This window comes from Mirounga leonina, unplaced genomic scaffold (assembly GCF_011800145.1).
Source record: "Mirounga leonina isolate KUSES-001 unplaced genomic scaffold, KU_Mleo_1.0 Mir_95, whole genome shotgun sequence".
Taxonomy (NCBI): domain Eukaryota; kingdom Metazoa; phylum Chordata; class Mammalia; order Carnivora; family Phocidae; genus Mirounga; species Mirounga leonina.
The window spans coordinates 11,676,506-11,688,228 of record NW_023270865.1 but is presented as its reverse complement, the minus strand read 5'-3'; the positions used below and the strand labels follow the sequence as shown (position 1 = coordinate 11,688,228).

Here is an 11,723-nt window from a genome sequence, read left to right as displayed (position 1 = left end):
AAGAAGAAGAAGAAGAAGAAGAAGAAGAAGAAGAAGAAGAAGAAGAAACCAGGCATAAAGGAAAAGAGAAGTGTCAGAACCAAGTCTTGGAAGAACCAGAAAGTGAATGGTGATTATTTTGAGTTATAAAGACAGAGAAGCAGCCTAAGAATTCTATCCCAGTGCTGGAACCCCCTGTCCATTGGGCAAAGCAATGAGAACAAGATACTTCTGTTATGACAGGTCTGCCCCTGACAATTCAACCATTGCCTCCTCCAAAAATCAATTTCATTTACTGTGTGTCTAATAGCCTCAAGATTTAGTTTTTTCATTTCATGTGAAATGTAAAGTTTAGGGAGGCCCAATGCAGATGAACAGGCCACCTAAACCAGGTGTCGGGGCTATTTGTAACATGCAAGCTCAGCCCCACCATATTCAGGTATCCTGGCTAAGCTATTTGGTTCCATACTGGAACTTCTCCATGTTTTGGGCCACGTGAGCTACAGTGCTCAGAGTCATGACCCGAGGAAGCCAGAAGGAGGAGGAGCAGTATTTTCCCAAGGCCAGAGGCAAATGAGAAGGGATGTCTGGGGCTTTTTCCAGACAAAGTTAAGTAGAAGACACTCACCCGGTGGCTTCCACAAAAACGATATTCTACCTTCTGGGGTGATTCAAAATGTCAAATACAGACAAAATTTAAAGGGGAGGGGAAGAGATTTGTCTGGTAGGAAAAAAAGGTGGGGGAGGCTGCTGGTTATGACAGCCGCCGTTGGTAATGCTGACTTTGTTTTTCCTCTGGACAAGCTGGTCTGCAAAGGCCTGGCGCACCCAGGCAAGAGACAGAGGCAAAACAAGTGTCTGTACAGGAGACTTAGAGGGAGATTCAAAGATTTGTAACTTTCATTAACCCAAGTCTTACTTTCTTTTTTTAAAAAAAAAAACATGGTTCTAAATCTTTGTGGTTCTAACCCCAGGTTGACAGCCTTTAATAAGGAAGTCCAGACACTGGGAAACCAAAAATAAACAGAACTATGGACCGAATCACATTCTCCTTTGAAAGTTGCTGTTGAAAGCCCAAGGGAACACCATTAACATCACAGGAAAAGTAGGCAATTAATTTCCTTTCTAGGGGCTTTTAGAATGTCTACCAGAATTGATCGCGGACAGCAAATGAATGCCTCATCAAGACATTCATCCAGGTCACCAGTTAGTCTCCTCGAAGTCCTGTCTGGTAAGAACTTCTGTTGACTACCAGCGTGGATGAGGCATGAGGGGTGAAGAGAGAGCCCCGGTTCCCAGCACCAAGCCATGCGTTGTCCACTTCCAACTGACACTGGTTTTCCTCTTTCCTACCCCACTTCAGGAAAAGGAGTCACGTTTGGGAACTGCTAGGGAACAAAGAAAGAAATACAGATACTCAAAAGGATCCGTCCTGATTGCTGTGGTCAAGAAGCAACAAAGAGTTGGGTGCCTGGGTGGCTCAGTTGGTTAAGCGACTGCCTTCGGCTCAGGTCATGATCCCGGAGTCCTGGGATCGAGTCCCGCATCGGGCTCCCTGCTCGGCAGGGAGTCTGCTTCTCCCTCTGACCCTCCTCCCTCTCATGCTCTCTGTATCTCATTCTCTCTGTCTCAAATAAATAAATAAAATCTTAAAAAAAAAAAAAGAAGAAGAAGCAACAAAGAGTTATAAAAATAAATCTGGTAGCTAACCCTTGAAAGCAAGCCAGTGCAATTCTTCAAGAGGACACAGCTTTCTAGGGTGACAACCAAGACTATGGATCAAAGAAGATCCCCTTTTATCTGCCTCCGCTTCTCAAAGGATGGTGAAGATGCACTGAGATGCCAGTAAACATGTCCATAAGCTGGAGGAGAAGCCGAGCCAGAATTCAAGGCACCGGGACTTATCAGGCAAGCAAAAACACTTGAAGAAAGCTGCTAGCCTTCCTGCCACACACATGGGGGCAGCGGGGAGGGGTTAGCACTTCAAATGCATGCAAAGGTGCGGTAATGGAGAAAGCTACCGAGTTCTTCTGCACATTTTAGTTACTTTCCTAGAAACAATAGCCCAGGTTAGAAGGGAAGAGGGTAAAACTCTTGGTCTGCCCAAGGAGATACAATCTAATGACGGCACACTTCAAAACGAGAATCGAGCAGAGCAGATGTAACCGGGCTCTCCTCTTACAGAAACAGGATCTTTGGGGCCAAAGTAAAACGGGTTAATCACTGGGCTAAATGGTCGCTGGGCACCTGGCCTGAATGGGATCTCTCGCTTTTGGGTGTGCAGGGACTCCCTAGAAGAGCACCATAAATAGAGTGGAAAGTGTTCTGTTCTCTCCCTGGGAGCATGTTCTGCCCACGTGATGCTACGTGGCTGCCACATGGCGGGAGGACATCAGGTAGTCTGTCCAAGCAGGTAGCTCTTGTCCCTTTTTGCTCTTAAATTTTTCTGAATTAGGGCGCCTGGGTGGCTCAGTTGGTTGAACGACTGCCTTCGGCTCAGGTCATGATCCTGGAGTCCCGGGATCGAGTCCCGCATCGGGCTCCCTGCTCAGCGGGGGGTCTGCTTCTCCCTCTGACCCTCTTCCCTCTCATGCTCTCTGTCTCTCATTCTCTCTCTCTCAAATAAATAAAATCTTTAAAAAAAAATTTTTTTCTGAATTAGAGCTTTTCTGACTTCAGTGCCATCATCAGGGCTCCCATGTAAACCAAATGTCTGTGGAGCGCCAAGAAGCAGGACTGACCTGTGGCAGGAAAGACTAGGGGCTTAGAAGGTATTTCAGTGTGAAGAAGGCCCATGGGAGACTGGCAACCCTAGGTCTTCATTTCTTTGAGACCAATACACTTTGCATTTCTAGGTTCAAAAAGATCCCTCAATTGAATATGTTGACAAGATAGAAGAGAGGAGTGCAGAGCCCTTCCCCCATGCAGAGCACAAGAGGTGACAATGGATCATTTCAGAGAGAAAACAAGTGCCAGCCACCTAAAACAAAAATCCAGCCACCCGTTCACAAGAGTCCAGACGCCTTCAAGTCTCTAGGGAGATGTGAGTTGTGACACAGGCAAACACACGTGGCCCCACTGCCCACGAGATGGAAATGTCACACAAATGAGGATGTTGTGATTGTCAATTACGCTACAGGCAGGAAAGAGTCAACCCCTTCAGATTTAGGACCAGAGAAAACCAGAGTCCCATTGCCTATATTTGAATAGACCAAAAGAGACTTCAAAAATGAATTTTAAAGTGCCAAGAGATAAGTATGTATGTTTCGGGCAGCTTGATAAATGAATGATGCCCCAGAAAATAAACATCTCGCCAGAGGCATGGGAGTGTGGCCCCTGGTTATGAACAAGATGTAATTTATGTGTAAATCAAGAATGTCTTTTGGATCCAATGCCAAAGAAGTTTTCATTTACGAAGATGACTTTGGTATGGTGCAGAGCACAGGATACTTGTGGCTCTACATCATGTGTCTCCGTCTTCTTGGGTCAGCCGGCTCCCTGCGAGGAATTCCTGCATTGGCCAAGGTGCCTGTTTCCTGTTTTCCCAAGTCCTCCCCAGCTGCTGCTCACAGCTCTACTTGGAGCTGGGCAACACCTCTCCTCCTTCCTCCTCTTTGTCTGGAGCAGCACCTCTCAGCTAAATACATATTTGCACCAAAATATCAAGGCCCCCAGATGGAATTTTAATCACATGCACCCTTAATAAACCAACTAAGATCTCCTAAAATGGTGGTCACCAAAATCAAGTACGAAGGGAAAGAGCAAAGGAGCCAAGAATATACAATGAGGAAAGGTCAGTCTCTTTGATAAATGGTGTTGGGAAAATTGGACAGACACATGCAAAAGAAACTGGACCACTATCTTACACCATACACAAAAATTAACTCAAAATAGATTAGAGACTTGAACATGAAACCTGAAGCCATTAAACTCCTAGAAGAAAACATAGGCAGTATCTCCTCGACAAAAGTCTCGGTGAATCATTGTTTGAATCTGACACCACAAGCACAAGCAACATAAGCAAAAATAAGCAAGTGGGACTCCATCAAACTAAAAAGCTTCCACACAGCGAAAGAAACCATCAATAAAATGAAAAGGCAACCTTCTGAACTGGAGAAAATACTTGCAAGTCATATATCTGATACGGAGCTAATATTAAAAATATATTAAAAACTCATATAATTCAATAGCAACATATATATATATATATATCCAATTAAAAATGGGCAGAAGATCTGAATAGACATTTTTCCAAAGAATACAGATGGCCAAAAGGTACATGAAAAGATGCTCAACATCACCCATCACCAGGGAAATGCCAATCAAAACCACAACGATACATCACCTCACACTTGTCAGAATGGCTAAAGTCAAAAATACAAGAAACAACAAATGTTGGTGAGGATGTAGAGAAAAGGGAACCCTTTTGTGCTGCTGATGGAAATGCAAACGGGTGTAGCCATAGTGGAAAAAAATGTATGGAGGTTCCTCAAAAAATTAAAAATAGAACTACCATATGATCCAGTAATTCCACTTATGGAATATTTATACACTTCTGGGTATTTAGCCAAAGAAAACTATATATATATCTATAAAGGAATGTTATTCAGCTATAAAAAAAAGAATGAAATCTTGCCATTTGTGACACACAGAAGGCCCTCAAGGACATTACACCAAGTGAAATAAGTCAGACAAAGAAAGATTAATACTATGTAATCTCTCTTATAGATTAAACTTAAAAACAAAAAGCAAACAAACTAACAAACAAGCTCATAGATACAGAGGACAGATTGGTGGTTGTCAGAGGCCAGGGGTGGAGGGTGAGAGAAATGGGTGGAATGGTTTGGTTTTTATTTTGAATAAATTGAATAACAATGTTTTCTAAATAAAGTACAGAAACACTACAAACTGACTCTCAAGCAGGCATTCAGTCCACGATCTTGACTGTGTTTTCTTTTCTTTTCTTTTTTTTTTTTTTGACTGTATTTTCTTTTCTGATGGTTTTAGGAGATGAGAGGGTAACATAGTCCATGGTGAGCAGCAGTTGGAAGGCTCTGTGACAAAGGACAGTCACCTTAAACTTCAATTTAAGAAGGATATTTAGAGGTATTGCAGGACCAGCGACCAGGTCAGTCTGAGAACATCTGAGAGCATGTGAAATTTGAGGAACCTAACACACTCCGAATTATCAAGCAGGAAGAAATAGACCTTTCCGACGTTAATTTTGATGTGTGCTTCCAATACCTTTTTCTGAAAGCTGCAGAGTGCATAACTGTTGATAAATATATCTTTATAATTAGTGACACAAACCAAGAATAGACCTCTTATCTTGATTTATACTGTTTATTTTATAAAATATTTTTCCAAAAGTTTAAATATAAGTTTATTTCTTGAGGGATCACATTTGACTCTTTGGGAATGCAAAGAAAAGACACACAGCAGTGGCCCTGAGCACATATAAAGAGCCAGCAGCAGGTCTGTTGTGTGTCAACTCCCTTGCCCCAACGTCCCCACATCTCCTGGTATTTTTAACCTTTAACTTCCCCAAGGAGAGCCCCTGCAGCAAGGGACGGGGAGGATCGGTCCTGGCGCTCCCAGGCCAGCTTGCCATGCTGCTGAGTGTGCCCTGTTCCCTTGCCAACCAAGCCGGTTCATCCGTGCTACCGAAGGGCCCTCATCACACACCTGCGGCAAACACCTGCAGGCGATGTGCGTCACGGTCCATCAGTAAGAGGTACGGGGGAGTAAGAGGGGAATTGGAACAGGGCTGGAGAAGCTCTTCTAGTTAAAAAAATATATTCCTATAGAAATAGGAACATCCTTCCCATTTCAGCTTAACAAACGCCTACTTTTTTTTTTTCTTTTTTTTTTTTTTTTTAAGATTTTATTTATTTACAGGGCAGTGATGTGCGCAAATAGGTTTGGGAACCACTACTGTATTAAAATAAGGCCTAAGAGAAGGGAACATTTTTCCCTTTACACCATTCGTTGGCCTACTTTCTTTTTTTTATTTTTTTTGTCGCCCTTTCATAGTTAAACAGCTTTATTTTCATGTAAAATGTAAATTGGCCACTTTATGTAAAATATAAATTATATAAAATATATTTGGCAACACATATATAGTTTTCTATACATATAATAAAATATGAGAGACTGAATATACACACTGACAATAGCCAGACCGCATGCAAAGATAGAACTTGGGGGCACCTGGGGCATTCAGTCAATTAAGCATTTGACTCTTGGTTTTGACTCAGGTCGTGGGACCACACCCCACATCGGGCTGGTGCTCAGCACAGAGTCTGCTTCAGATTCTTTCTCCCTCTCCTTCCCCCTCTGCTCCTCCCCATTCCCTCTCTCTCTCTAAAATAAATAAATAAAATCTTTAAAATAAATAAATATTATAAATAAATAATATAAATAAGTATATTAAAATAAATACTGTAAATAAATAATAATATAAATAAGTTTATTTATATCAAAATAAATAAATAAACAAACAAATAAATAAAATATGTTCTTAAAAAGATAAAATTTGATCTCACAAGCTGTCACAACCTGCCCAGCTGCAATAATCAGCCTAGGAAACCAGGCAGAAGGTAAAAGCAGAAAAATCTAAGTTTCTCAGAAATGATGTGTCCAGGCTTGCCCACATCTCACTCAACCCACACAGGCAAACACCCAAACACCCAGCCTCAGACCGGCCTCTGAGGACAACACAGGGACAAGTGAACTGAGACCCACAGTTTGCATTTTCAGTTTCAAATGATGTTTTAAGAAAACATTCCAAGAAAATGGTCGTGAGAAGCTCATAACACAAACACTCTCATTTATATGTCATCCTCAATCAAGATGAAAAGGGCTAGGATAGAAAGTTTCCTTTCCACGCAGCAGGTTCCAACCCCTGAGTTTTACCACCACAAGTTGAAAGGATGTCCCGGTCTACCAGCGAGACGGCCCTCGGGCCCCCAGAAGGCTCTCCAAGTGGGTCCTCCTCCTGTCTGCTGGCTGAATACACAGTGAGGACACCTGGCCATTCGCCACTTACACAAAATGGGGACAGCATTGCTTTTTATCCAGGCAATAAATAATATTGCAAAGTTGCTTGGGGGTTTTTTTCCTTAAAATTCTCTCAAGATAAGTTTATTGTGAAAATAAAAGTCAAAATATTAAAACTTTTCCTTTACCTCTTAATGCACAGTAATAGAATTTGGAGGTCTTAGAAAAAAAAAAAAAAAAAGCCAAGTGTTTTACAGGGAGTATCTGTCACGCTCAGGAAACATCAAAGCATCTTAACATGTGTTTCATAAATTCACATCAACAGAACTTGTAATTTAAAGTTACATTTGATGACATGCAGGCTACCCCAAGAGATGAGAGGATCAGAAAGCTTTGGGTGGAAGAAGGAGAATTTCTATAATCTCATTTGACAAACTACACTTAAATAAATGGGGTCGTTATTCCCCTTTGTATGTCACTTTTGCTGGGTTAATATTTCGTGGCCAACGAATAGAATCTAGACCTAAATTCAAGCTAATTTATCAAAATTTGTCATATTTGTTCTTGTTGCGTTCATTTTGTACATTCTAGTATAATATATACTTAAAAGTGTAAAATTACTGAACAAACTAAAGAAGCTATACGTGTCACACTTAACATTACTCCAACTTTCAAAAATATGAAGCAACCGTGAATATTTCTATGGGATAAATATTGACTGGCCAAGTGCCCATCTTATTCTCTATGTTCTAAAAGGAAACGTTACCTGTAAGTAAAAAATCCATACCTACAGAGACATTATCATTTTGGTATCTGTTGACTTAAACATCCTTCAGAACTAACGACAGTTTACAAATCCCCAAAAGCCTTTCCTTGCACGCCATTCTTCAGAAGCAAAGGCAAAGAGACAAGGAGATAGATATTCATTCTGGCCAGCTTTCATGAAAAATAAGAAAGTTCTGCCTTAAAGTCTGATGTCCTGAGCACATTCTTCCCCTCAAAACATTAGGAACCGTGAGAACAGAATAGCATGGTCTAGGCTTTCTCCCACACCCCAGGAGGGCTCCATCTAGGGGCTGGAGAGCAGACCATGCAGGCCAGGCCTCTCAGCATTGACAACGCTTATATTGGATGTGCTGAATGGCCCTTGCAGATGATTCCTTTCAAACCAGAGGAGAGTTTCTCATGACCAACAGGAATGGTTAGTCTTTTTTTTTTTTTTTTAAAGATTTTATTTATTTATTTGAGACAGAGAGAATGAGAGAGACAGAGCACATGAGAGGGGGGAGGGTCAGAGGGAGAAGCAGACTCCCTGCCGAGCAGGGAGCCCGATGCAGGACTCGATCCCGGGACTCCAGGATCATGACCTGAGCCGAAGGCAGTCGCTTAACCAACTGAGCCACCCAGGCACCCGGGAATGGTTAGTCTTGTGTGTCAATGTGACAAGACTAGTGTACCCAGTTACTCAAGCAAACACTAGTCTAGGTGAAAGTATTCTGTAATGTGTCTAACACCTAGTCAGTTAACTTTAAAGAAAGCAGATTACCCGTGATAATGGGAGTGGCCCTCATCCAATCTATGGAAGGAGGATAGAAGAAGAAGAAATTTCACCTGCAGACTGCAACACGAGCTCCTGACCAAGGGTTTCAGGATGGCTCTTCCTAATGGCCTGTCCCAGGGATGTCAGACTTGCCAGCCCCCACAATCGCTGCCTTTGTTTCTCTGGTAGAACCCCCTGACTGAGAGACCAATTGACTGGTCTAGGATGGTATCAATCTAAGCTCATCGAGAAATAAAGGACCTCATTATATCCTAAATGTTAGTCAGTTGCCAAATCCCGAAACATTGTTGCGGATCTTTAAAATGATTTGCTACTCTGCCCTTAAATGGCGTGGCAGTTAGTAAGAACATTCTCTATTGTACAACTAGTTAATGCCGATTTCTATCAAGTTGAAAAGACACTTGAAATTGGCACTTAACACCAGTTGGGGTTCCACTGTTGTTAAATGGCTGTGGCCTTTCAGGTGGAAAGAGCACACATGGAAGATGTTTTCTGGAATGCTACCACAACCAAAGTCCCCTAAAATTAAGTAAAATTAAGGCGCGCCTGGGTGGCTCAGTCCATTAAACATCTGCCTTTGGCTCAGTTCATGATCCCAGGGTCCTGGGAGCCCTACCTTGGAGGCTCTACTGAGCAGGGAGACTGTTTCTCCCTCTCCCTTTGCCTCTCCCCCCGCTTGTGCGCACACGCGCTCTCTCACTCTCTCTCAAATGAATAAATAAAATTTTTCCAAAAAAAATGAAATAAAATAAGTATGCCATGATGAATGCTAAAATGAAGCTGGAATTGGTGTCAGCCCATTTCCTAAGTTGCAGCTGTTCCAATAATTTCACCTTACCTGTCTTATTTCAGTAGCTTTCTGGAGGATTTTATTTTATTTTTTTGTCCACATCTAAGAAAGAATCTGTGTTCCAAATTTTTCACACAAACTGTCACTGATGAGTCCTACCAGTTCTTTCCCCACCACAAGACTACAAATTTTATTCCTGTTACATTCCTCTCCTGCCAAAATAGGCCCTATGGCTGGGTGGTTTTATTTTGTTCCACCATAAGTGGGTTTAGTATAAGCTTGTCCAAAAAAGAGATAGCAGTGACAGTTAAATTAAAAGTGGCACCAATTAATGTATTTAAGGAACACCATATGCAAACAGACAACAGATGAGGAGAGAAACTTTATACATGGAAAACACACCAAGCTTCAGGAATAATCAATTTTTTTAAAGATTTTATTTATTTATTTGAGAGAGAGAGAAAAAAAGCGCAAGCAGGAGCAGAGAGGAGGGGCAGATGGAGAGGGAGAAGCAGACTCCCCGCTGAACAGGGAGCCGGAAGGATGGGGTCGGTCATGGGGCTCAATCCCAGGACCCCAGGATCATGACCTAAGCCAAAGGCAGTCACTTAACTGACTGAACCACCTAGGCACCCCAATAATAAATTTTTAGAAGGGCTGTACCCCCAACACATTATTAGTGAAAACCCCAAAGATCAAAGGAGCATAAAGTGGGATCATGTTTCCTGCTACGTGACTTCCCTTGGGCTGCAACTGCAGCCTGGGAAACAGTAGCATGGGGGTAAAATAATCAGAATATGGACTGGTTCACACCCTCTCAGTTCCCCATCTACTGCAGGACTTTGGGTCCATGTAGGAGATAAAGACTCTCAAGCCACCAGGCCCCTCTGATTATCATAGCCATGAAAGATCACTTGCCTCTGCCTCTAGACACTGCCAGAGACATGACCAAAATGTCGGCAGACTGTTTCCTCTTTTCCACCTCTTTCCCTCTGTCGTACCATTCTGTGCCCAATCCTGCTCTTAAGGAAGAACCTGACATCTGTCATTCCCCAGAGTTAGTGTGTTACCCTGGGCTCTCAGAGTTTTGACAAGTTTATATTTGCTCTAGCCATGGAATCTGTTCCTTATCAAAGAGATTTCTGGCATCAGTGGCAGGCTGGGGTGGGGGAGGCAGAGAAGCCAACAGAGCTTTAAGGAATTTTATGAAGCTAGGAAGACAAAAATGGGATTTTAGGCTATGAAAGTGGCCTTAACAGGCCAAGATACCAAAAAGAAACTTTCCTAATATAGAGTATCTATGAAAACTATACAGCAACCATCATACAAAAAAGAAATCCCAAGATTGAGAATAAAATAATATGCCACTATGATCACACTCTGTTCAAACAAATGGAGGTTTTAGCCAGTATAATTAAACAAAACAAAACAAAACCCAAAAAGCTAGGAATAAATCTGATGAAGATTTGTAAGACATCTACACTAAAAATTACAAATATTGAGAGAAATCTTTAGAACTATGCCATGCTCATGGATTGGAAGACTCAATATTTTAAAGATGTCAATTATCCCAAAATAAATCTATATCCCAGCAGAGATTTTTGTGAAAATTGAAATCTGATTTAAAATTTATGTGGAAATGCAAAGGTCCAAGAAGAGCCAAGACAAGCTAGAAGAACAAATTCGATGTCTTACATGAGCAAATATCAACACACATCATAAAGCTACAACAATTAAGAGAGTGTGGTATTGGTGAAGAAACAGTCACTTGATTTTTACAAGAGTGACACTTCAGTCTAGTGAAGAAAGAATAGACTTTTTAATAAATTGCCCTGGAGCATTTGGAAATCTGTATGTAAAGAAAAAGAAATCTTAAATCCCTACCTCACACCATACATAACAATTAACTCCAGATGGATTATAGCTGTAAAAGTAGGTTGTAGAAAATAAAATAAAGATTCAAGGGGCAGGGGTTGGAAGATAATATCTTGGTGTAGGCATAAAAAAAAATTTTTTTAAGAAGGGACACCTGGGTGGCTCAGTTGGTTAAATGTCTGCCTTTGGCTCAGGTCATTATCCCAGGGTCCTGAGATCAAGTCCTGCATCGGGCTCCTTGCTTGGCAGGGAGTCTGCTTCTCCCTCTGCCTGCCGCTCCCCCTGCTTGTGCTCTCTCTCACTCTCTCTCTGACAAATAAATAAATAAAATCTTAAAAAAAAAAAAATTAAGAAGACACACAGAAATAACCATAAAAAAATGATGGATAAATTTGACTAAATTTAAAAGAATTTCAGTTCATTAAAAGACACTATTAAGAAAGTGTAAAGGCAAACAACAGACTGGGATTTGCAATGCAAATAACCAATGAAAGACTAATATCCAAAATACATAAAAAC

General features: G+C 41.5%; 1 long non-coding RNA gene across 4 annotated transcripts in view; it reads right to left on the bottom strand.

The window, feature by feature from the left end:
* Positions 1-11,723, bottom strand: part of LOC118006249 — a 106,872-nt gene that overhangs the window by 34,667 nt on the left and 60,482 nt on the right. Inside the window, exon 3 of one of the 4 annotated variants that reach the window (XR_004678016.1) lies at positions 7-1,364. The exons of the other annotated variants lie outside the window; for them this stretch is intronic. This is a non-coding gene — a long non-coding RNA (uncharacterized LOC118006249). Of the gene's footprint in view, positions 1-6; positions 1,365-11,723 lie in introns of those variants that run through there. 4 annotated transcript variants of the gene reach the window in all.